Raw genomic sequence first — 27,157 nt, 5'->3', positions numbered from 1 at the left:
GCAAGAACAAAGTTTAAGACCCTTTGAATTGTCCACAAGGCTTTCTGGGGCCTGGGCTGACTCAATCAACAACGCTCTCTTCCTAAATACTCGTCTTCCCGAGCCCTCTGCTTGTCTCCCTCCAACTATCTGCGGGTGAGCCGCTTCTCCAAGCAGAGACTTGGGGGAGATCTTTATCCTTTGCAGGTGCCTCCCTCTGGAACAGCATGCCTGCCTCTCTCCGTCTTGAACGTATCTCCTTAAATTCTGGAAACTCCTTTAGACTTTCCTCTTCACCTCCTCCTTTTCCCACCCCCTCCCCTGCTAACCACCTCTTTCTGCTCTCTCTCCTCCACTTCTGCTCAGTGTTGCTGACTGTCTGCTGGTTCACCTTCAGAGCCTCAAAGGTCCCAGGTTTTCCTCAATAGTCTCCTGCACTTGCCCTCAGGCCTTGCACTTGCCGCAGCACTACTAAATATTGGCTACGACCCATGAGAGTGCTATCTCTCTGCACTTAACCTATGTTATGACGGAACTGGATGCACTTGTCCCTATTGCCCCCACACACTTCCTTTTATATTCACCTGCATAATCTGAATGTAACATGCCTAGTAAAATTGTTTGTCCCAACTTTCCCTTTGTCTTCACCTCCCATGCACGGCTGAACTTTGGAACACTTGTGTATAAGCGGATAGTAAATAAACAATCAATCAATCAATCAAGTGTAATTATCCATTGAAATATGCACACACTTTCCTGCATAATTTAATTTTGATATCAAAGGGGTTCATGGTGCCTGTTTACTTGGCCTGTGTTTCCTATATCGGAGACAAAAAGGAAAAAGTGTGTTTTGTACACTTAAGAAATGAGCCCTCCTACTCAGCATTCCAATGACTGTTGAAAACTTGGCTGTTCAATAAGTTTGACTAACACTCTAAGCATAAACTGTCTCCTACTCTGCCCATACCACTTCCTACTAACACAATGATCTGTAAAGTTTTTACTCTGTTATTACCCTGTACAAAGTCTGTGATACCTGTGGGTCTGGGCAATACACAAACATTAACATGAAATGAAATAGAGAAGGTGGCATGTGTAACTATTTGGTACGAACATTCATGGAACCTATCATTTAAATACAAATATATTCTTTCTATACCCCGGCCTGGTTCTTGGCTCATTGTTGTCCCAGGGGCAGGGATCTACGTGGCTCTATATGAGACATAAATAGGGCTAGCGGAATACAAATAGATCATTTATTGTGTGGCACCTTGAATGGGGGAAGAAACTCACCATGTTAAGGATGGTCTTCCAATATATTGTTACACACCGGCTAAGGCCCAGAGGCAAAGGGCAGCTCCTTGTGAATGAGCTCCACTTCGTGTTTACCCATGTTCTCCTCAAAAAACGCCTGACATAAACAACCTACAGTGACAGAAAAGTTAAGTGTGGTGTGGGTGGAGATCACCCCCATTAATGTACTCCAGTAAAACCCCACCACTATTATTACCTACTATCATATACTTATCTGCATTTAGTCTTATTGTGTAAACTGGCTGTTTTCTGCTCATGGTCTATTTGCATGGTGGTCCTCTTGTTGCCACTTAGCTTATTTGTGCTGGTTAGTCATTTTCTGCATTTGGCCTAATTGTACAGGTTAGTCATATGCTCCCTGCTGAGCCCTGAGGTGGGCATTGTGTAACATCTTTATTGTGTTGGTTTGTGCTCCCTGAGATGGATGGTTGGGGCAGGGAATATGCTGCACTTAACTGGTTGTTGGGGGCAGGAAATGTATCGAACGTAAATGGATGGTTGGCGGCAGGAAATGTGCTGCACTTAACTTGCTGTTGGGTCTAGGAAATGTGTTGTACCTAGATGTATTTTGAGGGTAGGAAATGTGATGCACTAAGATGGATTTTGGCCGTAGAAAATGTGATGCACTTAGATGGACTTTGGGGGGGGGGTAGGAAATATGACACACTTAGATGGACTTTGGGGGGTACGGATGGTTTAGCAGTTTAGCACTTAGATCGGTTTTGGGTTTAGGAAATGTGATGCACTCGATGGAATTTAGGTGGCTAGGAGTGGTGTAGTACTCTCTCACTAGCATGTCTATTTACGCAAATGTTTTATGAGGACCAAGCACTCGGAAGATCAAAGGGAGAGCCGTCCCAATGTGCCTGACATCCTTTGAGGAAAAACTGTTAATTGTAGCAAGAAGATCTATCAGGATTGCCACTTCTGTGCTTAAAGATCTTTCAGAATAGCTTGCTACTGCTCCAGGGCCTCAGTTAATGACCTGACAGTTTCTTGATTGAAGCCCACATAGATGCTTATAATACCTGTAAGGACAGCCATGCAACTAGAAGAAAGCACATGCAAGTTAACACATGTGTTACAATTAGAGCATTTACTCCTAATAATGTGTAGCCCACCCATGATGCTTGGAGATATATGTTGGTAACCCTCTGTTGCACCTATAACTCCTTAAGTTAGCCATTGTAATGCACAGTGGTTATGTGCAGGTATCCTTGATATCACACTTAGTTGACCCATTGGCTAGCATTTCTAGATTTCGGAAGATATGTAGTACGACTATAGAGGTAACTTTTCTATTGCGCTTAGATAATCCCAGTATCCTAATTTCTATGCTAGCCTGCCTGTCCCGCTTAAAAACATGTTCGAAGACAGTCAATCTATTGCACTTGATAGACTTGAGGAAAGTCTACAAAGGTTGTTGGCTTTTTCTTCCCCACAGAGGACTGGATGACACAGTGATAGGCAAAGTTTGTATGCAGTACCCTGTGGGACCACTACGCACAACTCTGACTACAGGTATAGGCAACTCAACCTTTGGTGTAAGCTTGTACTAGACAGTTTTGGTAGCGTGATGAAGAGCCAGGCTTATCTCAAGAGGGGAAATGTGAGCAGTAGTGGAGTTACACAAAAATAATTCACAGTTACAGGTATTCAAATAAACACTTACACTCAAGGTTTCTTGCATAATTAATTATTAATGTATGTATCAGTCAGCTATAAAACCTTCTTCAGAAGGGAGCAATAGAATAGTAACACGCAAATGCACTGCAATACTGTACACTCTGAGTTTCTGAATCAGAAAAGACTCTTTTGGGATGGCCCACAGACACAACCTGCACCCACAGGTGACTTCAATAACAATGGTGTTGGGTACATTAATATCTTACTGTTGGCATTTAGAATGCTCTTAAACGTTGGTAAAAGGCAAAGGTTATTAGAACATAAGAGATCACAAATATTCTTAAGCAGGGCAAATACTTTAAGATCCTCTTAGAAGAGTCATACAATTCAATAGACTATGCCAAAGTCAATGGGCATAAGTCTTGTATAGGATGGAGCACTTCTGGTAACTAATTGGAAAAGTCTTTGCATGTAGGGCCACAAGCTGATTAGACTTGTGAGTTGTAGACGTTTCAAGCACTTCTACAGCAAGGGGTAAGTTCTCTTAGACTTGATTTACAGTACCTTAGCAATGAAGAAAAGATGCAGCTGATGACTTCTGTTCCTGTGCAGCTCTGCAGATCTCACTGTTCCTGGGCCTCAGTCATGGGGACAAGATGGAGGACGTCGGGGGACTCCTGCAATGCACTGGGACGGTCAAAACTTGCAACCAGCAAACTTCACTTTCAGTGGCTGTTTCGTGTTTCAGCTCCTCGCGTCTGCCGCAAATAGCAACACCGCGCTTCTTGACTGTTGAGGGGGACTTTCCTTGCTTCTGGGGTCCCGCACTCTGTTGAGGGGGCTCAGGCTTGGTCAGTCCTGCTTCTTGGGAGTCCAGAGGATCTTCCAAAAGCTCTAGGTCAGCTTAAAAGCAACGCACACAATCTGGTGTTCCTCTCCCTGGCTATACGGTTTCCAGCAGCAACTCTGTGGAAATTCAACCAGCTCCGAGGGTGGATGTCGAGGTGGCTTACTTTGGAGTTTATTGGTCCCACCAACTCAAAGGGAGAAATCGTCCTTGCAGGTGCTTCTCTGTAGATGCGAACTTGGCATTTCGGGACTGCAGCAGGGTTTCACCGGGCAAACCAACGGTCCAGGAGAAGCAGCACACGTCCTCTTCAAGTTCTTCTTCGGTTCCTTTGTCCAGTGTTCGACTCTGCCTTCCAAGCCAAAAGACTTGCCTTTTATTCAGATCTCTCCCTTCCATTCCAGCCTAGCTGTCACTCACCCAGCAGGGTGGCTGTCCTTGCCGGACAGTCAGCCAGCCAATCACCACAGAGTGCATTTGGGTCTCCGAGGCGACTAAGCACAGGGAGTTTCAGGCACCTCCCTCACTTCCTGGCTACCCCAGACATTCTGGAGCCAGAGGCGGGCTTCACTCCTGAACCCCGCCAAAGGCAAAATGAACAAAGAGACCAAACCTGGTTTGGCGCACAAAGAAAATCTCTAGAAGGACATTTCCACAAAGAAATGGCGAAAAAAGAAGACCATGGCCCATTTTGTCCAAGATGGCTCCTGCACCATTTTGAAAAAGATGGCTCCTGCGGTTGCTTTACCGGAGCTGCGAATGTAGCCCACGGTAAATGCAAATCATAGTAGTTCAAATTAAACCACTGCCACCAGCCAATCAGTGAGGAAGGGTAACAAAAAAAATGTTACATGAGGATCTAGACACAGGGGACACTAAGTAACCCCTCCAGCACTTTATGGTAAAATACTGTGTTCTGGGTCTAGAAAGTTACAATGGTAAGTAAAGTCAATTTCACTTTACTGCTCTGGGAAACAGTAGTTTATCCCGAGAAGGTATTTAAACCTTGGGGAAATCTGAAAGACTTCCCTGTGCCACTACACTGAAGGTGGTGTGGGACACAATGTAAAAGATGATGCCTATGGAGTTTGTCAGACTCCACAACCAAAAGAAACACAGAGGTCAAATTCACATTGAAATACATGAGAGAGTGGGAAAAAGGGTCACACTCTCTCCAGGTTAAAGTCCTCAAAATCCAGCAAAGTTGCTGGGGTTCTCTAAGGTGGAGGGAATTAGCACATTTCTGAGAATTCTCCTTAACACACAGCAACACCAAAGATAAGCTCCATCTGAGCTAAAGGTATGTATAAACGCACCCCTTCGGTGGATATCTGCTACAGGCACGGCTATCCATCCAAGCACTTTAGAAGGCAGCAACAGCTATAACAAATTCAGTCTAGATGGTCACATAGCCGCTTCACACTGAAACACCAGACTTACCTCAACACCTCTGCCATTAGAATACGGTGACAACCTACAACAAATTTTGCTCTAGCTGGGTACATATTGACTCTCCTGCACTAGCGCTGTGTTGCGACCTCCCTCAGCACCCATCCACATCCTTGAGTTCTTGGTTTGCTTACTGGAGTTTAGCCAGCCCTCATAAGTCCTATTCTAAGCCAAATGCACACACACATCTTTAGCTTCCTCTAAGAACTTTCCATACCTGGACTTCAGTCGCTGAGGGCGTTCCTACCAGAAAGTGCTTGAGGCTATACAAATGGGAAAAAGGAGCTATTTAAATGACTACTACAATACAATAAAGGAAAAATAGATAAATGTGCATATTAACTTCTCTTATAATTATTATGAGGTAAAAGGAAGTATATTTAGTTTTGACCGATAGGTGGCCCTTTAGCACAAACTACTGAAACAAATTGGCATTGTAGTATGTCAGCAGGAAGACTCACACAAAGCATGCAGGCGTCCTGTGGCTAACTACTCAATCACTGCATGCCTCTGAACATGCCCTTAGCAATCTGAGTTCTTCCCCATTCCGATACATCCCCACCCTAACGATCCCCACAGTGGTCTTTTTTAATGCGTGTTCAGCAAAGAAGTAGGAAAGGGGATGATTTTGTTTTACTGAAGATCAAGACAGCTCTCAAGGGAACATGCCTCTCCGATAGCAGTAGATAAACCTTAGAGAAACAGCCGCCACATCCAGTGAACACTCGAGGGACAGTCGTAGTTAGGCCCTCTGCTAGTGCTTCGGGCAGACACCAGCATTCCCATTGAGCACCTGTGGTCTTCTCATACTTAGGTGCTACACTAGCCTGTTGAGCAGACACTACCATCAGGGCACTCATAAATGCATGCTAAATAGATGTCTGAAAAAACAGCAGACTGCCTGCTTAGGAACTCAGCTAAATCTCCAAAAGTAACAGGTTTCCATAGGTTCCCATAGACAAGCCAACACACAGATTTCTTAACTGGTTTACTGGGAGTGACACAAAGGCACAAAGCTTACCAACGCACAAGCTATGTCACCATTCGCAGAAGGCAGAGGGTATGAACCCTCTCTGCCCACTCACTTGTCACTACATATAAAAGCTATAATTTGCCAGTCATTCATCAAATAAACCTGGTTGTCGCATTCCAGGACAGCAGGTACTAAAAGCCCAAGAGCTATAGCCAGTCTATCACTGAGCTAAGATCCATCTTCAATGAACTTTCTCAGATAGCATTGAACCATTCTATAGAGTTAACAGGAACCTTCAAAGGTAGTGAGCGTCCCTCCTCTGGCTAAAGGGGAGGGGTCCCAGGGAGTTTAGGAGAAACAACATCCTAGTTCTGGTATATTATCTGTGTTCTTCTCAGGTTTAGTCATCTGCAGGATTTTGTCAAAGACACCCCTTTGAATTCTCTCTGCTCCAAATTTCAACCTGTGAAATCAGGTCTTCCTCATTCATTTGGCCTCGTAGATGCCACTCACTCATTTGTTAGCCCTCTATTCCTGGACTATGATATGACAACTCTATACCCATGTGAGGAAGGAATGGGTCTCCACAGTGTGGACAGAGTGACCAACGAAATGGCAGAGACTTCGCAGATAAACCAGGAAGGGGCGTAATAGAAACGTCTGCTTTCGAAAAGCAGCTAACTGTAGAAAATAAACATGCCTTTTAGGGCACGTGACAGACTGATACTAACCCCAGATTATGCAAGCATAGGTTTATAATCGCTACATTTTTGTTCAGCTTTATCTAGTTCACGATAACCTTTCTCTGTTTGGAAAAGTGGCATTTTTGGAATTCCCTGAATACAAGCATGCTGTGCTGATAAGGCTGGGAAAATACATCGGTCCAAACATATGTTTTAACCCCATTCCTGGGAAAGCCATTTAAGTTTCTGGCATGCAGAAAATATGTTTTTTGTCAGTGCTCTTAATGCACATGCCATCTAAACCACTTCCGGGTAAAGAAAATGGGGTTGAGCGACAGAGATGTTGCACTGGACGAGCAGCGGCATCAGCGCATGCAGGAGTCCAACGGTTTTTTTTCGAAAGCTATTTATATCGACTGCTCATTTAATTGTGTCTGAAGAAAATGCAAACATTTTAACAGGCCACACATAATCAAACCTGCCGTGCACATTGCGAATCAGCATCTAAAGCGTACAAATTACAGGAGTAAAAGGAAAGAGTTACCAATACACGACGTTGTTACCAAAAATGAATAACGTTAACACAATTACAATAATGTAATATTAATAACAATAATAATAATACAAATAGTAACTTTGAGTTGGGAGCTGCTTAGGTATACATGTAAATGCAGGAACCCATCGTCCGACCATCCCAAGTCTGAAAAACAGAAGAATCCACAGCAATCATTCCCTACCCTCTGGTAAAGAACCCCATCTCCAGCAGCAGTGATTTGGGACTTAATTACAGCTACAAAATAAACATTTATATCGGAAAAAGCTATTTTTTTTTCTTTTTTACTGAACGAAATGCATTTGAGACAATCAGGGCCCAGGGTGGTAAACCCAGACATGACCCAGTTTATTTCTTGGTTTACTGCTCCAGGTGATTTGGAGAATGTTTTTGCAGGTGGAGAGGGCAACAGGACTTGGGATTCATATCCCCCTCATCCTTCCCACTCAACATGAAAAACCTCTTAATTTGACGCTTGCAGGCGTACATTGATTGGATTCCTGTGGAGTCTGCCTGTATTTGGCACTTGATAAAAGTAGGTGGATTCCATGGGAATCCAACCCAGGCAGCATTTGAATCTTTTACTAAATGGATTGTAAACTTGACAGTATTTACTCTTTACTTTTGCAGTCTTTTGTGCAAAAATCAAGCATTGCATGCAGGTGAATCAACAGCATGCAGTTAGGAGTACCAAAAATTAGGTATTAACATACGACCTTGCACATGGAGTTATAGGTTGTAGTGCGTTGGATTGAAGTTTAAAATACATAATTGCATTCTCTTGCACCCAGTCTCAGTTACAAGCTGATCGGGGAGAAAAGGGTTGAACGTGTACATACATTGAGGTACCATCAAACGATCTTTCTCTACAAACGTATATCATGTTTATCATCACATTAAAAGTCCAATGCTTACCAGTACCTGAACAACTAGGTTTACAGTACAAAAATAGATAGGTTATCTTTAGAGTCGCGATCAATGCGACCAAATCAATTTACCATTACAACACGGCCACAGTACTAACTCACTTAAGATTCCATTGTCACAGGGGACATCAGACTTGTTTTCTGCACTGCATCACGTGATGACGACGCCATAATTTATGATGCCGATACAAGACGGGAGAATGTTTTCGCATAGAGGCTGTGTTCCTGTATCGAGCATTGACTCATTTGAAGCATGGTAAGAAATTGAGCACTTGACGTAAATGTAGCATTTGCAAAGAAAGCAGCAGCACAAGACGTGCGAGCGTATTCACTAGTTCATGGTCCTCTTGTTTGACTTGTAGAGATGATGGGGGAGAGAGAGAGGGACTGACCCGGCGTCTAGAACTTGAGAGAAAATTAACATCCAGGATTCTTACCATACTTAAGCAGGTTAGTTCATGGACATATTTGGGGAAGGGTTGTGCTCTGCACATGTGACACATTAATTGTGAGGTTTCGATATGGCAGAGACTATTGACATTGCTCCTTAACTGGTGAATTTGCTCTGTGAATTTTGTGAACAGGCCGGTCAGTACAAGAACGGACAGGTCAGTACTCTAGCTTCCAGGAACATGAGAATTGGCACAGGTGTTACAGCACAATATACTGATGGGTGTTTGTCTCTTATATCCTGTATAGATCACAAGAATAGGTAACAATTACACCTGAAGAAGTGACAGAATGTCCGAAAGAGTAGTGTGGTGTCATCAGGAAGCACCTCATTGAGAAAATGTAGTTTTCCTGATGTGGTACTGCTTGCATTGTACACATAATCTATACCCGTACACATACGTAAAAATTCTGTTGTATATGTTATGGGAAAACTGACATTTTTGTTTGATGATATCTGTTCCGTACAATGAATTCAGAAGAGTAATTCACTTTTGTTGATTTAAGCTTCATTCTTATAAAATGACAACAATTTGTTGTTCATCTATCAATCAGTGATTTTGCATAAATGATCCTTGTAAGTTGAAACAATCAAAGTTTTCTTCTTTCTGTTAAAAAAAGAACTTCATGTTAAATATAGGAAGGGGTTATCCTTGACCTCGTGAGAGTGATTGGGTTATTCATCAGTGAGACTGTAAAAGCAAAGGAAAATATCGAGGCTGAGTACCCCAAAAGGAAATACACCAAACAAGGGTTTATAAAGAATCACAGATCTTTATTCAAATAACTGTACAGTTTACAAAGAAACAAAGTATCAGATAGCTGTCTGGCCCTCACTACATCTCAGCAAATACCAGCCCTTTCGTTGTGAGAAGTGAGAGGTACTGGACGTCTAAACAATACATCTTTTATACATTTTCCAATCGTAATGTCCAGCCTCTCTGCAGGTTAATAATTCTCGGTCTAGGGTTTGTGCCGAGTTCACCTCTAATTTATCCAACTATGTGCACGTGGATTATTTCCAGTTTGTACAACAACAAGTCACAATGGCAACAGTGTATCTTCGGTTTTAACATTAAGCCTTAGTACACGTCCTATACAATGTAGTTCAAAAAGTGATCACGCTTAGTGTTTAAACAACATTGTATTTGATGAATGTCCTCGGATCGGACTTGTTGGCGCGGGTAATCCTCAATCTACAGGTCAAACGTTGGACAAGGTCTCATTACACGACCCTAACATTTGGCCTACGGGCAGTTTAGACATTAACTATGCATGAAGGTCAGGACAGCTAGGTCACAAGCGGGAAAACACTGCCCACCATTTTAGAACACAGAGTTACTTTGAATCGAAAATGAAAATGGCGGATGGACCTAAAATGGCGGCTAGGTTGATCTAAGGTAGGAACCTTGCAACGCGGATTTCTTGCAGAGCGACTGGGCTTAGGCCAATATGTACAATAAAGGAGGCACAATATGATATCCCGTTTAACAAGACTGATGAATTGTGGTAATATATAAATGATGATCCTTCCACAAGCAGTAAGATGATTGCAGTAGATGAGATCTTAGACCGGCACGGAAATCCATATATTGGAATTTGCTCACTAGTACAATGAAAAATAATCTCTCCACCTGCATTCTGTGAAGAAGAAAAAAAAAAACGATGTGCCAGGGAAGCCTGGCGACTCATTGAGTGCATCATGTTGCAGCCGCATATTGTGCTCCACCATGCAAGCACTGGGATAAAAACACATGTCCTAATTGCAGCCCTCCCACCAGCATCCAATGACTAGCCCATACTTTCACCCAGGAAACACCCAGGAAACACTGCTGCGGACATTGTACAAAAAATCAAGCCCAAATTCTGCTCCACTTGGAATTACCTCTTTGCACCTCGTCAGTGTCATCAAGTGTTTCAGCATCACAGTTTGCATAACAGAGTGTGCTAACTCAAAGGCAATCTAGCATTCATTGTGTGTATGGACTGTCATGAAGATATGAGGAAAACACAACCAGACAGAAGTGTGTCAATTTTACATCAAAGGCCCTGTATTGGTATTTCCCAGTTAGCTACTTTAAATGTGGTAAGAAATCATCTTAGAGCCACATACAGTAAGGACAAGTACTAATTGGGATGCATTTCCTGATTTTTCAACCCATCCCCTTCAGTTGGCCAGGTCAAGAATCTAGTCCAAATGTAAAAAAAAAATGAATTTTCCCACCAGATCTCCTCCTTTCTGGTGCATGCTCTGGCTGAGGAGGGTTGTTAAAGTTCTTTGCAACCATCCACAAGCAGCTCTTGAGGCCACTCAGTTCCCCACAAAATGCTGTTGTTATTTCCGATACATAAAAAATGAATTCTTTTGTTACAAGGATTGTCTGATTTTCTGAGTCTCATGTCAGTATCACTCATTAACTTGCAGCACTCCTGTTTAGTATAGATATATTTTAGCCACGGGGGTTTACCTTGATTGATGTCTAGTTGGAGCATGCTGCCCAGATGTTTAAGCAATTTTTCTCAAGTTTTAGATTTTACCATAGCAGGGCCTGTAGTGTCAACATGAGTTGCATTTGGCCCAGAGGCTCCCTCAGTGTTCAGTCTGGCTTTCCTGACTGCGACTGCCACCCAAACCTTCCTTGCTTCCAACCTCACCAAGCTAAAACACATCCTTCGTGGGTTCCTTTCTCTACGGCTTATGAATCTCCCTGGGGCTTCCTGTTAGCTACTTTCTTGCCCTCTCATGGTTCTCCACCCACTTCACTAGGCCAATGTTGAACTTGTTGGTGTCCTCCTATGTCTTTGTCTGGCCCTTCATCTCAGGGCAAGTTCCTCAAACTGCTTTTTTGTAGGCTCATCTGTGTCTACTCTTCTAACTGCGGGTTGTCCTCTCTGTCTAGTCCTGGCTTTCCTTTCTTCCTCCCGATGTTCCATTTTACTTTTCTTCCCTTTCTTTCCCTTGCTGTTTGCTTCTCTTATCCTGGTCTTCTCTCCCTCCAACTAGTCATATTCTTCCCCCTCGTTCTGAATGCTCTCCTCCTCCAACTTCTTCTTGCCCCTTCCTGTGGCCCGCGTTGCCACATCCACAGACAGATGCCAAGTTAGTCAGTTTCCTTCTCCTTGTCCTCCTCCATCCCATCCATGGGTTGCCCCTCCACCTCCTACCTTGTATCCTTGCCATCCTCCTCTTCTGGATAATCAATGTGTTCCATCTCCTGCTGGCCATATCCCTCTCTCCTCCTGCATCTCATCCACAACCTCTTGTTTCACCTACTGCTGTAAATCTCCATCATTATACTTCTCTTCCTCCTGGCTCCACATTCATCTCTTAAAATGTTCCTTACTTCTCCCTGTCCTCTTTTATCTCATCATTCTTCACCTCCTGCTGACTTTGTATCTCTGTCTCCTTGGTTGCCATCTCTTGTTTATACATCTACTTTTCTTGTGCTCCAGACATTGATTCTCTTCTCACCTTCTCCCACACAACATGAGGCAGCTCCCCAAATGACTGTAAGATACTTTTCTGTGTATTAACACGTTCCACCTTCTATCTCACTGCTATTTCCCATAACTTGTCAGCTCTCCAATTTTATCATCCGCCAAGGCTTCAAAAACGATGACATCAGCCTCAGTCCAATACACCTGTGCATCTAAAAGCACATGCACCCTAACATCCAGCACTGACTACTCATCCGAAAGAGATACATTGGGGGACCGAAGAAAGATAAGGGAAAGGGAATCAAAAGAAACTATCATAAAGGGTTGCTCAAGGGAGTTTTAATTCCTTTTTGGGGTGGAAGACAGAAATATAAGGTAAAGGGATTCAAAAAGACAGATAATCATAAATGTTTTCACAAAGGGCTTCTCAAATGGGGAGTCAGACTTTAAAGCACTTCACAAAACACATCAAGCATTGTATAAAGTAAAATGTCAGAAACACGGATTTAAATGTGAAAAAGAAACAAAAATATGCTCCTGTTGGCTGCATCACAAGCTTTCCTTACACGGTTCCCGAGGGCGTTCAACCTAGCAGTGCTTTGAGGTCATACCAATGATATATAGAGCACTATATTAATGCCAAATAACATAACACATCTCCTACTGTGGATCAGCACGTTTCCCACTAACAAATAGTTACTGCACATAGAGAACCAGAAGGTTACCTGCGACTTTGCTTGACCACTGACCCACCTAAACAATTTGAGGGTCGGATTTGCCCCTCAAATCTCTCCAAGAGTACAGATTAACCGCAGATGAGTTAGGGTGTACATTTTGGCTGCCTATAGATCCCATTAGATTTTGCCTGACTGCTGAACCAGGAATGCATTACCTGCCACTTGTCTCGCGCGAGCGGCGAGGTGGAAGTTCGCCCAGCGTTACTGGCCAATGGTTATACTACAAGGACATACTATTTAAATATCTAATGCCTTTCTAATTCCAATACAAAATTCAAAGCTTGGCATTTGCCTAATATTATTTTATTTCTTTAATTTTATGTTCTGCATGTATCTTGCTAATATGACAGCCAAAATGCTTGCGTTTGAAACCCTCGCGAGGTGATTTGACGCAGCGGATCATCCCATGTGTGTGTGTGTGCATTACAAAACTCCGAATAAATACAAATAAATATGCCTTATGTTTTATGACATTTAAAATCCGCATTCGCAGCTATCCCAAAAATAGTGTTGAAGCTTCACTTTGTGACAGGGTTCACTTTTCTCCCAGAAGACATGTACAGGGTGTCATTCGCGAACCTTGGAAGACTTGGCATGCAGAATCAGCTATATTTATTACATTGCATTTGTACTTCATGCATCCATCCCCACTAAGCCTGCTAACAACTGCAAGTCAAGGTAAGCCCCTCTCCTCTACCCCAAATTACTTTCTGTTTAATTGAATGTGACCAAGCCTTTAGAAATCCTATTTGTTAATGCTAACAGGAGTGGACGTTTAATAGACATATACATTTCATGGAGGATTGGAGATATTTGCAGATGGAAAATAGCAATCATCCATGAAATTAAAGGGAACCAACTTTTTTATTCTGAGAAAGAACACTGCAATTACAGATCTTTTCAAAACCCTATACATTTCAAAAACGATCTTTACATTTTCATTACAGCAAGGATCCCTTTCAGTGCACTGCAGGCTAAACAGATCCAAATTATGACAATTAAATTCAGTTCCTTTCTCTTAATTACACCAAAGAGCTCTTCTCAAATAAAACAAGGATACATGAGTTGTTCTTGGAGTAGCTTTGTCTAGACAAAACACATCACTTTTGTCCATGAAATTCCACAATGACTTGCCTTTCGCGATCTCAGGCGGGAAAGTAAATGTGTTGCTCAAAATATTCTCCATCATACGTCACGTTTATATTGTTCGGAAGCCAGCAACTTACAGTCAATATTGTTGGCTATAATCTTGTGAAAAATATTTAATGCGCAGAGACAAAGGATTACGTGCAATGCAGGGAGGATAAAGGAGGGGCGGATGAATAAACACAAATGTGCTATTTTGTTATCAATACGAGCGAGCGAGGTAACAGCAAGCAAAGAGAGAAGAGAGGGTGAATGGGAAAGAATTCACAGGTAGTGAGAGAGTTTACAGGGGGGAGTGTGAGAGCGATAGAGAGACCGAGAGAGAGACCGAGAGAGACAGAGAGAGAGAGAGACAGAGAGAGAGAGAGAGAGAGAGAGAGAGAGAGAGAGAGAGAGAGAGAGAGAGAGAGAGAGAGAGAGAGAGAGAGAGAGAGAGAGAGAGAGAGAGAGAGAGAGAGAGAGAGAGAGAGAGCTTCATTCATGGTGGTGTTTCCCAGGGTTCAGCCATGGCAGATATTTTTCAGCCCTGCCCCTTTTTGTCTCAGATTTTGTTAGCTTATGATGTAAGAATAGATTGTCAAATAAATAAATATATCGAGAGAAAATGGTACGTGGGACTTTCTCTTTCAGGATTGTTCTCTAAAATATATATCAACTCCAGCAACAACAAACAAAACTGCCCTATGACATCATGCCAGCCATGTATCCCATAGTTTTATTTTTCTGGCAAACTTTATTAGGCCATACATCCATGCAGTGTGTCAGGCCTGCTAGTGATCTTGACTGGCGCAGAGGCAGCACAAACTCCTGCCTCCCCGTTGGGTCTTGGCACCTGGGACTAGTATGAGCCACAGGCTTATCGCAACACATCGGGGAAAGAGGGTTAGGGTCCGTTGGTTGGATGGGTAGAGGGTTTCAGGATAACCAGAAAGAGGGTTAGCGAGAGGTTGTGGATGGGTTGGGTGAAGTTAGGGTGGCATGCTCCTCGACTCCGGCTGCTAGTCTGTTCTTGTGTTCTTTTACACTCTCCGCCCTGTTATACTATACACACAACACACTCACATTGAATATGCCCAGCTGAAGAAGAAGCCTTTGTAGTGGAGCTTCTAACCAAACAAGTCAGAGCTTTTGCCTGGAGCTCTAACCATTGAGTAATGCACTTAAACTGTGCCTTCACCTTAGATTTTAACTGAGACCACTACTGCTCTCTTCCTGCATTGACTACATTTCTTTCTAGTGCTTCAGCGTTTTTAATGACATAGAATCAGCAATATGAACAAGAAAATGCACTTAGCTGCGAATCGTAGTTCATGGTCGTCTTAGAGCGGTCTGGGCAGTCCAGAATGTTCAGAGGGGAAGCTCCGCTGGAAAATACCAAAATAACAATAAGCGGGGGCTTGGCAAGTTACTGCGTTATTAGTTACGTTGTTTGTTTGCCAAGATGTGAACACATTCGTGAAGTGTACGCGGCCCAGGGTTGCTTTTGCCCTGGGCTCAGCACACGTGATTCTACGATACTCTGTTAGTAACTTGGATACCGTACAATCTGGGTTGCTGTCAACCAGAACATTGTAGAAATGTTCTATAAGCTCAGTCACTCCTGTAATGCACTCGACATGCGGATTAGTGTCTGCCATGCACGGCTGTCTTTACCGCGTAATGAACAAGCCCCCAAAAGTATTAGTTCTCGTTCCTCACAAGTAGTCTATTAAGCCCCTTATCTGTATGAGGATGCGGGGCCTGTGGAGTGTTCAGGCGGGCTGATGCCCCGCATAGGCGTTCCCTGAGCGGAGCGCTGAAATACATATCTGTTCCTTCTGGTAGCCGGAATAGCAAGCGGGATCATGCGGGCGAGGCCCGCACATGCGCATTCTGTTGAGTGTGGCTTTTCCCTTGCCGGCAGGCTTGTGGAGCACATGGCCTGCTGGGAAATGTAGTTCCCTTGTGTTTCTCTGTCCCTGGGCATCCTGCCTGCAATAAGGATGATATAGCCTCCTTAAAATGTTTAGCAGCATAAAGTTGTTTATAGAAGGTCTGTACTGGACGGATAGTAGATTTAACCTGCCCAGCCCTGACACAGTTGCTGTGGGCAATGCTTGCTCCAACTGTGTACCCATTTACGCATGCACACATGGTCAAAGAACTGCAGGTCCCGGAACAGTCAGGGTTACTAGAGCAAGGTCAGAGACCTGTGCTCAGCAGAAAAAGAGCATTAACCGGATTATTATTATTATTATTATTATTATTATTATTATTATTATTATTATTATTATTATTATTATTATTATTATCATTATTATCATTATTGTATTTATTAAGTGCAGACATAGATTTTAAAAGCAACGGAGTGCTTCACAATCTTAGAGGGAAGAACACAGTGATGGAAGCAGAAAAGGAGCAGGGAGCTAACAGAAGCGGCTGTCAATTAGCAGCAAGAGATCTACAAGCAACCAGGGGAGGAAACAACTAGAGGAGACCATTGCCTAGTCAGGTGACCAGTGACCTATGAAAGGTTTAGTCGGTAAGATGGGTCCCGGTTAGACTCAGGATGCTGTGTTATCCTTGACTTTCAAACCAAAAAATAAATCATCTCTCTTATCCCTAAGCCAATATTGGTGGATTAGCCGGTTTTCTCTGATGCTAGGTTACCAAGACTTGTAGCTGTTGTGCAATGTGTAAGAACCACACCGCTTGAGGGTGGCCTCCTTTCAGACCCCCATCATGAACGAATAAGAACAGGTAAGTAACCCTGTTTAAAAACTCTGTGGGGTGGTCGTGTGCTGGACGACCGTAACTTGCATGCTTTCATGGACCGCTCAAGGAAGCTGAGAGTTTTTAGAATGGCTAAACAAGATGTTGATTTCTTCAAGGGTTATTCGAATATGAGCTGGAGAGTTTTCATTTGTTATCTGATTTTACGGTTCTTTTGTTATTGATAGCCTGTTAAATATTTGTCATAATACTGTCAGTTTTAGGTTAGATAGATTTGGTCTTGTAAGGGTTGTTGGGCTGTCTAGAAAATTCTGGTTTCTGGTCTGGTAAAGGTTTGTGAATCCCAAATGATTTCTGGTATTCTGGTACAGTGAGATGGCAACGGTAGTAAACACGTAAACAGGAATATTAAATGGGATCCATTAGGAAGGGAGAAACTAGATTGGCCTCTTTAAATAGGTTCAATTGAGCAAATATAGAGCCAGTGCCCTTATGAACTTTCAGGCCCACTCAGTGGAGTATCAGTGAAACCCCCCTCTCTTCTGAGAGTGGAGTCACAGCATGGGTGACACAAGGGCAAGTATTATTGAGTGAGTGGTATTAAAACAAAGGATTTATATGTGCAAACAACAGTCTATGTAGGAGGAAGCACCACCTAAGGGCCCACCTGCCCATATCATACATGTTAACTATAACAGTGCCATGTGCAAGTTCCTCAACGTCTGGCTCTTTTAATGCAGGACAATCTACACACACAGTTCCCGGTAGAGGGCACCATTAATTTGGATATTTTAGAAGCTATAAAGCATGCATTGAAGACACAGAGGAGGAGGTGAGCCCCGGGCATGGCGGGTGTGGGGGGTGTATGCTAAATGGTTAGAAGAATCAACAACAATGCAGAACTCATCAAAATGATGCAGATTAAAGGACTCAAATAACCGACTGATAAGACAGATGAGATTTCTGAAAGGGAAAAGGACTCGTGGTTTGCCCCTTTACTCTGCCTCCATATAATAGTTGAGAAACAGAGGAAGAAGTAGGCTGATAAAAATGTAAATGATTTATTTACTAGTGTCTGTACTTTGACTTTGGTTGGTGAACGGCAGTTCCAAACACCACAAAATTGTTAAGCCAGCTGCCATTAGACCACAGAAAATGTCAGTATCTCTTGCACTGGAGCAGCTAAGACCTTGCACCTAAGGTGCCCCTGTGTGCTCCACCCAACTGAAAGGGAAAAGGACTCGTGGTTTGCCCCTTTACTCTGCCTCCATATAATAGTTGAGAAACAGAGGAAGAAGTAGGCTGATAAAGATGTAAATGATTTATTTACTAGTGTCTGTACTTTGACTTTGGTTGGTGAACGGCAGTTCCAAACACCACAAAATTGTTAAGCCAGCTGGCATTAGACCACAGAAAATGTCAGTATCTCTTGCACTGGAGCAGCTAAGACCTTGCACCTAAGGTGCCCCTGTGTGCTCCACCCTACTCTACCCCATCGGGGACAAGAGCAAGAATGCTGTATGGGGCAGATGCAAATCTCATTAAGGAGCCCCGGCAGATGCCACGACCTCCAGTCGAAGAAGGGGAGGATCCTCTCTTTCTTTCTGTTTCTGGGACTCAGGATTTGCGTAACTCGGCTAATGAGATCCCCAATATTAGGGAAGAACCAAACATTTGATTGAGGGAATGCTCAATGGCTTACAGTGCAATAACCCTGCTTCAAGAGATATGAATCAGTATTTGAATTAATTAATTAGTTCATATTTTATAAAGTGCTTAACACAGGAGACCAGTCCCTAAGCATGGTACTGAGATATGAACCGCTGTTGCTATGCATTGTTTTTTTTCCAAGACAAACACGCTGCCCCTGAGCTATCCTCCCGGCCCTTTATGAGGGAGTAAATGTTTATTAGTGCCCGGCGAAAGTCAACCAGAATGAAAGAAACATTCTGATTGACTCTTGCCGGGTCGTTACCGGCTCGGGAATCCCTCGGCCGGGATTCCACGCCATTGTTCCCAGCAGTGGGGGTGTCAGCCCCTTAGCCAATGAGCAGGCTCGAAGTGGGGCTATCCCCACTCTGAGCCTCCACACGGCTGAGAGTCTGCCATCGGCCTCCTCCGGGGATTCAGGTATGTGGTTTCTTTTATTTTTTTTTCTCCCCGCCCTCCCAAACCCACTTACCTTCTGATTTCTCCTTTTTCAGAGTGAACGTACCGCTACTGATTGCCGCCATGGAAAGAGAAAATGGATTCAGTTTTCCCTTTCCCGGCAGCCATTTCCGTGGACATTTTTTTTCTGTTTCGAAACACTGCAGCATTTCGTAACAGAAAAGAAGGCTACTAGTACCCCGGTCTTGCAGGCCGGGGCACTTAGAGCAATATGCCCCTCGCTGCGGGGGCATTACGGAGTAAAGTAATGCCCCAGGGCCTTCGTTAAGGGCTATGGGCCCCGGGGCGTTACCTGACTCACTAATGCCCCCATGGCGAGGGGTATATTGCTTAATTAACTCCATCTTTTTGAGGGAGATCATGCGACCAGAGATTAAGCAAAGACTTACACAGCATGCACATATGCCAGCGGCCGATCCTGGCACTGAAGGTACCCTTGAGGAAGCCAGGAACACGATAATTTCCGCTATTCTCAAAATCTGCCCCCCGAAATTTGACTGGGGCAAAATTGGAAACTGTTAACAGAATAAGTGTGGGATTATTTGGACCAGCTGAAGATAGTGTTCACACAGCATTTGGGCATCACCAGACCCAAAGAGACAGCGCAGGAAGCAATATCTAAGTCTTTTGTCATTGCACTGTTTTCCAAGTTACAAGCACAAATGAAAATGATTTTCCTAGGGTATCCTTTGATACCAGTGGAACAAGAGGGTCAGTATGGACACTTGGACACTTGAAGGCAGTAGGGTTATCGAATAACCTCATAGTGCACCAGGTTGAGGAACCTTTCACTGTTACTCTGGGCCCTATCACTGACAAACATAGATTTCTCCTCAGCCCCCGTTAATTTACTGGGCAGAGACCTGACAAGTAAAATACATCTTACTGCTTATTCCACAATGGAAGGGATGTTTCTGAGTGTTCCCAATAAGAACACGGAAGCCATTCTAGCCACACTCCTTGTTCATGCCGGATAAACCAACAGCACCAGAGACAGAATTAGTAAATGACACACCACTGTCTTTGTGGCCTGCCCATGATAAAAAAGTAGTCTACATTCAAAATCCTGTGAAGACGATGGTTGTCCCGTCTACGGAACTACCCCATATTCCCCATTACACATTGAAACCAGAACCACAGGAAAATATATCTTGTGTTATTGAGTCAGTCCTGTCACAAGGTATTAAAATTCCTGCCTCTAGTCCTTGTAAAACTCTGATGTTGCACGTTACGAAGCCTGGTAGGAATACTTATAAATCTGTGAAGGGCCATAGAGCAGTGAATTATGTTGTTGTGCCATCGTTTTCTGTTGTGCAAAATACAGGAACCATTTTAGAATGCATATCATCATCAGCTAGCCAATTCACCGGAGTGGATTTGTGCTCTGCTTTCTTCTCTATCTGTCTATATAAAGATTGTCAGTAGGGTTTTCCCCCATAGGGGAACCCAGTGCACATGAACTAGGCTGCCCATGGGGTATAATTAATATCCTGCCCTTTTTTTTCCAAAAGCTCAAGAAAGATTTCAATGACATTAGTTTCCCAGGGAAGTCAGTGCTGGTGAAGATTTAAATAACTTGTTGTTAGCATCCCTCTAGTATGAGGCTTGCAAATTGGATCCAAAGGCGATACTGACCACATTGCCCAACAAAGATCATAAAGCTTCGAAACAGAAACTGCAGTTGAGAAGAGAAAGCGGGTAATAGTTGGGCATGAAATTGCTATGCCACCATCTCTTCCAAAAAAGAGGCAGTACACATTTCAAAACCACAAACAGTCACATAGTCAAGAGCATTTGTTGGTATGGTAGGATAGGGTAGACCATGGATTCTAGAATGTGCAGAGATTGTAAAATCTTTCAGCACTGTACGAAGGCCACCATTGTAGAACCCTTACAATGGTTGTCAGATGCAGAGGAATTAATTGTAAACTTAAAGAGACGACTGGCTGAATAACTTGCTTTAAGGTGTACTAAAATAGATTTACATTATATTGTTGTGAAAGGAATGGGTTTGCTTTTGCAGTTTTGACACAAAAGTATTGTCAACATAAGAAACTCATTAGGCCTCATTACAAAGTCGGCGGTAACCCACTGCTGCGCCCACCAGGGTCACACCGGTCGGAAGCAGCAGCCCCAACAGGAAAACTCGGTGTGTGGCAGTCCGGAAACAAGGGTGCTGGTAAGTTTACCGGCACCCTTGTTTCAGGGCCGCCACACACATAATGAGGCCCATTATATTTTATAAGGAGCTATGTGAAAACTGAACAACCCAATGTTTGTTTGTTTGTTTATTTGATATTGCGCACCAAGCCCACGGGCAGCCGGGCGCAGTGGTACAAGAATACTCGAAGCTTAGTTACAGTGTTACATAGTTGGTACGTGCATGGATTACATTAAACTATGAGAGACAAATACAGTGCAAGATTAGTAAAGGCAGTTCTTATAGAGAGAGTATGCTGCAGAAAGTGAAGTGAAAACATCAGATGGGTGGCCTATGGTTACACTTGTGAGAGCAGGGAACGTGCGTCATAAGCGTTTGGATTGTGCAAGTCAGGAGAGAGAGATGTTATAGGTAATTCGAGCGAAGCCATTTGAGGGCGTTAATTCTGAATCTGGTGTACGGGAGGGGGCGTCTAAGGTCAGTGGGGAGTGTGTTCCATACTTGTGCAGCTTTGACTGGGAAGCTAGTTCCTCCAGCCGTGGCGAGTTTAAATCTGGGAATGTCGAGCAGGAAGGTATTGGCAGATCTCAGTGGTCTGGCGGCGATTTTCCAAGTGATTTTTTCCGATAGGTAGGGAGGTGCTAGGGTGTTGAGACATTGGAGGTGAGGGATATTGTTTTGAGGAGGATTCTGTCTTTTATTTCTAGCCAGTGGTCCTCTTTCCCAAATTTAGAGATATGCTCTCTATGAGGTATGTTCAACGCTGCTCTAAGAGCGTTGTTCTGCAGTCTTTGAAGTTTGTCAGTGACATACTTGTTGGCTCCTGAGTACAGGGCATTGCAGTAGTCAAGTCGGGACATGATGATCGCATTGGCCAGGGTAATGCAACTGTCTTTGGACAGGAATGGTCTAGCGGCTCTGATTAATTTGCAAGTGTAGGCAGTAGTAGTGGAGAGAGAGTTAACTTGCTTTTTTAGGTTGAGAGAGGAGTCCAGGTAGAATCCTAACGTTTTAACCTCTGGCGGGACCTTAATGATGTTATTGTCAATGTTAAAGGATTTGTAATTTGGAGTTAGTTTTTTTTTAATTAGAATTGGAGCCAAGGATTAATATCTCAGTCTTATTGTCATTCAGGCAGAGGCCATGGGTTGCCATCCATGCCTGAATGAGGGTGTATATTTTGTTCACCATAGCCAAGTCCTGTTCATAGTTGCCCGAAAGGGGTATGAGGATATGGGTGTCATCTGCATAATTAGTGTAGGTGACACCCAGTCTGTCCAACTTGTCGAATAGTGGTTTAGTGAAGATGTTGTACATCGTTGGTGAGACACAGGATCCCTGTGGGACTCCGCAGGAGATTTGGATGGGATCGCCGCAAGAGGAGGTAGCGAAAACTCTCATCGTGCGATTGGCTAAAAAGGATTGCACCCAGGCAATGGCTTCTCCTGTGAAGTTGGCAGCGAGTCTTAAGTGGCTGCATAACACTGCGTGGTCCACCAAGTCGAAGGCTGCTGACAAGTCCAACAGTAGTAGCAAGGTGGTTTTGCCATTGTCCTTTAGTTTCTCGATTTTAGTCTTGAGGTCTAGCAAGGCTGTTTCAGTGCCGTGGAGGGGCGGAATCCTGATTGTCGAGATCCTAGCAAATGATTAGTTTCAAGGTAGTCTTGAATTTGTAGATAAGCTACCCTGTCAATAATTTTGAGTAAGAAGGGTACAGTTGTAATGGGTCTGTAGTTGGTGGATATTGAGGGGTCAAGGGTTTGCTTTTTCAGTAAGGGAAGGATCCAGGATTCTTTCAAGTTAGTCAGTACCGTATTTGATTTGAAGGAGGAGTTAATTAGCTTTGAGATGAATGGAGCTAGCTCTCTAGCTGCATCCTTGATTATTTGCACTGGGGAACTGTCGCCCTTGCAATTGAAGGGTTTCAAGGAGAGAATGACCTTTTCAGTGTCGATGATAGAGATAGTCTTGAAACTAAATAGTGGAATAGTATTGTGCTCTGTAGGCAGTGGTGGTGGTTGGTTATTGGTGAGCAAGGAGTCTTTTTTTTATTATTTTGAGTTGGAGGGAGGAGATTTTATTAGTTAGGGCACTCTGTATATTGGTGCACCATGTCTTGTCCTTTGGGACAGTGTGAATTGGTTGTATTGGGTTTTCCATTTCACGGAGGATGGAGAAGAGCTCTTTTGTACTAGATTGGGCCTTCGTGATTCTGTCATTAAATAGGTTTTTCTTTGTGATTGTGATTTCTTTCTTATAGTGTTTAGAGAGTTGGGCTAGTTTAGCTTTATTGCTGTCAGTAGGCGATTTACGCCAGGTGGCTTGTAGTTTCCTTTTCTGTTTTCTGAGTTCATTTAGTTGGGGGGTGAACCAGGCGTTCAGGTGCCCTTCTTGCTTACTTTTGCACAGTTTTAAGGGGCAATGGTATCTAGTGCCTTGGTCATGGCTTGGTTAAAGGTGTCCACTAGTATAGCTGGATCAGTGTTATTCTCCAGGCCATTAATGGCAGGGAGGAGAAGTGGGATGAGTTTTTCGGCAGAGATGTCTTTTTTACTTCTAGTGGGTAGGGGGGGTATCATGTTGATAATTTTAGGAGTAAGGAGATCGAGTGAGGCAGTGAAGTTGATTAAGTAGTGGTCTGTCCAAGGTTGAGGGACAATGTCAGTGATGGTGATGTTACAATTGAGTTCAGATACCCAGTTGAGGGTTCTGCACTTAATGTGGGTAGGTGAAATGTCCAGAAATGTCCTTCCATAAATCATGAACATTGAAAGCAGGGAAAAGTCCATTAGTGAATATTGCAAGGCCCTGACCAGGCATAAGAAGAGAAAGCTGTGCAATTGAATATTAGGGAGAGGTACTAAGACGTGTGGTCAATACAGAGAAGATGAAACAGCCTTCCCTTGAAACATATGGTTTTGTTTTTCAGTAGCGGAGAGATGGACATGTGTAGTTGATGGTTATTGTACTCTTGCATTGGCTCAACCTTGGAACATTTTATGTAGAATCATTGGGTAGACTGCTGACTGAGAATTATTAAGACTAGGCTTAAAAATGTTTTTTTGGCGTCGAGATTTGAACATTTTCTTTGCATCTCAAGCTGGAGCAGGGAGTTTGAATTTAAAAGTGTTGGACGTCTGGAACAGATCCCATGTTGGTTTTTTTTTACAATCTTCACACATGTTGCTACATATATTTCTGCATTATGTGTAGATTTCCTTGACAACCTATAGGCCTTCGTCCAAACCAAATCTTAACAATCCTGACACTAAATAAAAACCTGTTACATCACATCTTAAGTGTGAAGTGTAGCATTGCCTCGAGTTCCCCACATGGTGAAACTTCACTTCAATCTCATGCTCTCCTGGTATTTTCTAGTTTTTGGGCCAAACTTCTGTAACTTCTGTCCTTTTGCATGTGATGTGAGCTTGCACCCTGACAGTACCTGAATTACCATTCCCGGTGGCCATAAGATTTGTTCAACCTAAGAGCCCTTAACAGACCAGACATGATGTTCGCACCAAGCAGATATTTACCTGACGAGGGGGGAAACCATTATAAATGCATGTATCAGGTAACTTCCTGTTCACCCGCTGGTGTTTATGTCTGCTCAGCAGTAATTTTACTGGCCAGAATTGTTTTGACTGCAAGCATTCCACTGCCACTGTGTGGTTGACATTGAAGCTGGTGGAGTGTTTTTATCACCCCTTTTGGGTGTTTTATTCCACCGGTGTAATGCACTTCCTAGATTTTATTCTGTAATGTATTGTCTGTGGATAAATCTGCCTGGTGGATGGTTTGTTGTATGTGGAGGGTAGGTGCTGTCAGAAGCTGAATTTAATGTTGGGCAGCAATGCTACTGTAATGTAGTCCAGTACATATGGGTTGCCTTTAGACACCAAAAGGTATAAAAGACAGAAATCAGGCAGTGTAAGAGCATGCCTTCTTTAAATACCTTTTGGAGATAGTATTAACTCGACAAAGTGAACATATCTCAATTAATCAAGCCTACAAACAAGCACTTTTTTTGGCTCCAATATTTTTTCAAACTGAACCATAACCATAACAAACTCAAGATAATTCAGTTTTGGATATCCGATACACACAACTACCTTGCACATTGTGCTATCTTTACCAAGTAGAGTCTCAATGTGTGAATTGCGTCACAAAATGTTGTGATGATTCATACAAAAAGACTTTTCAATGCCATTCAAACGTGTGTTATTTCTATGACACATTTGCACAAGCAACCCACCTGCTTCTAATCAAGATATATATTTCATTCTTAATTTGGATTAATCTAATACTTTGGCACGGCTGTGATATAATATTCACAAGCAGTCAATGTTATAGAAGAAATGTCCAGGCATTCTCCAAATGGACTCTACTCCTACTGCACTCGCATAGCAATTTCATTTGCTGTGCTGGGGGTTGCTCGCTCATGAGCTTCCACCCCCGCCCCAAACTTTAATCCAGGAATGCTGTGTCATCTTGTGACCAGCTTCACCTTAGATGCAATGTTTTCAAAATTGTTTTCCGTGGGTCTGGGACTTCTAGAACCTGTTCTGCAGCTTATGTGTGTGAATGTATTAATATTTGTATTATTATTATTATTATTATTATTATTATTATTATTATTATTATACAAGGAGCAGTACAATGAGTGCTGTTATGTATTAATAGCTTACCATGTGAATTGAATCACTTCTAGGAACGTATGTTGATAAGACATAGTAAGCTACAATGATGTGCCCAGTACCACACACTTTAAATGGTCAACCTAGGATTTAAGAGCAGTTGTCAACCTAGGCAATTGATCAAATACCAGGTAAGGTCTACTTGATGTGTTCATGTTTGGCTTTGGGGATGCTTGTGGTCTCGTGCAGATGGGATGTGACCAAGTAGTTTGGGCTGGACTGCCCCTTTTGGGGTGGTACCAAGTCTGATTTGCATTGGCCTTTACCCTTTTGTAATGGCTTGGCAGGTGAAGGACGATGGTCTGGAGGGTTGTCCAGAGCAATGCCAGATGTTACGATTAATTCTAAACCTTCCAGCCATCACCTCTTTTGATTTGCCATGTTTGGTTGCCAGCATATTTTGTTTAATAGAGGTGACCTGAAAAGTACATACATCATAATATGCCAACCTTACACGTGAATAACCTATGCTAACAATATTTTAAGCAGTTTTAGTCCAGGGGTCTGATGCTGCATGAAATATGTTGCACCGTCGACATTGAAGCGGATTGGCCGGCATGCAACATGGCTATATTTGGGCTGTTTTTCCGGCATGGCTGGGCTAACGTGAGTTTCTATTTCTAGCAGTCCTGCTTGCATGCCGGTGTGGGGTGCAGCTAATTGAAATGCAGTGACTTTTCAGGTAGGCACTGCTGTGCATGCAACTCTGCTGGCTCTAGTTGGAAGACTACCTATCTCTATGGTAGCCAAGGAGTCCTGCTCTTTTGTTGCAATTTATTTTTATTTCCTTGTCACTAGATCTTTGTGCATCAGATGAGTTGGTTCCTTTTGTAATCACTTTGTCGGAAAATCACAGTGTGTGTGTGTGTGTGCCCTGTCGCTCCCTTTTCACTTTTCCCTTGTATCCTGGCATTTCCCACACCATATCTTTCTGCTGTGCAATGCAGCCGACCTGTAACTTGGATGTGGAGCTCTATGGGCCTGCTCACAAAGGTGTCATAGTGAAGTAGCTCTGGGCAGCAAAACTGCAGCCACAAACTCCGAAATAAATTCAGTGCATACCTGAGGGAGAAAACCAGTATGTTCACTGCAGTGTCTTCCCATGTCTGTTAATAATGTTATGTGTCTGCAAATACCGTTTTGCAGCTATTTTCGGAACTTATGTAGTTACTACAACCGAAATAAGGAATCCTGATGACTTTACTGAGCATTTTGAAATGTTCATATGATGATCTGAAAATGTGCTGTAAAATCACCATGATAAATTAAATGAGCATTACATAGCAATTAATTGTTT

Source organism: Ambystoma mexicanum, chromosome 5p (genome assembly GCF_040938575.1).
Source record: "Ambystoma mexicanum isolate Mex_15411 chromosome 5p, UKY_AmexF1_1, whole genome shotgun sequence".
Lineage (NCBI taxonomy): Eukaryota > Metazoa > Chordata > Amphibia > Caudata > Ambystomatidae > Ambystoma > Ambystoma mexicanum.
The sequence above is the reverse complement of the archived record's forward strand: the minus strand, read 5'-3'. Positions refer to the sequence as shown.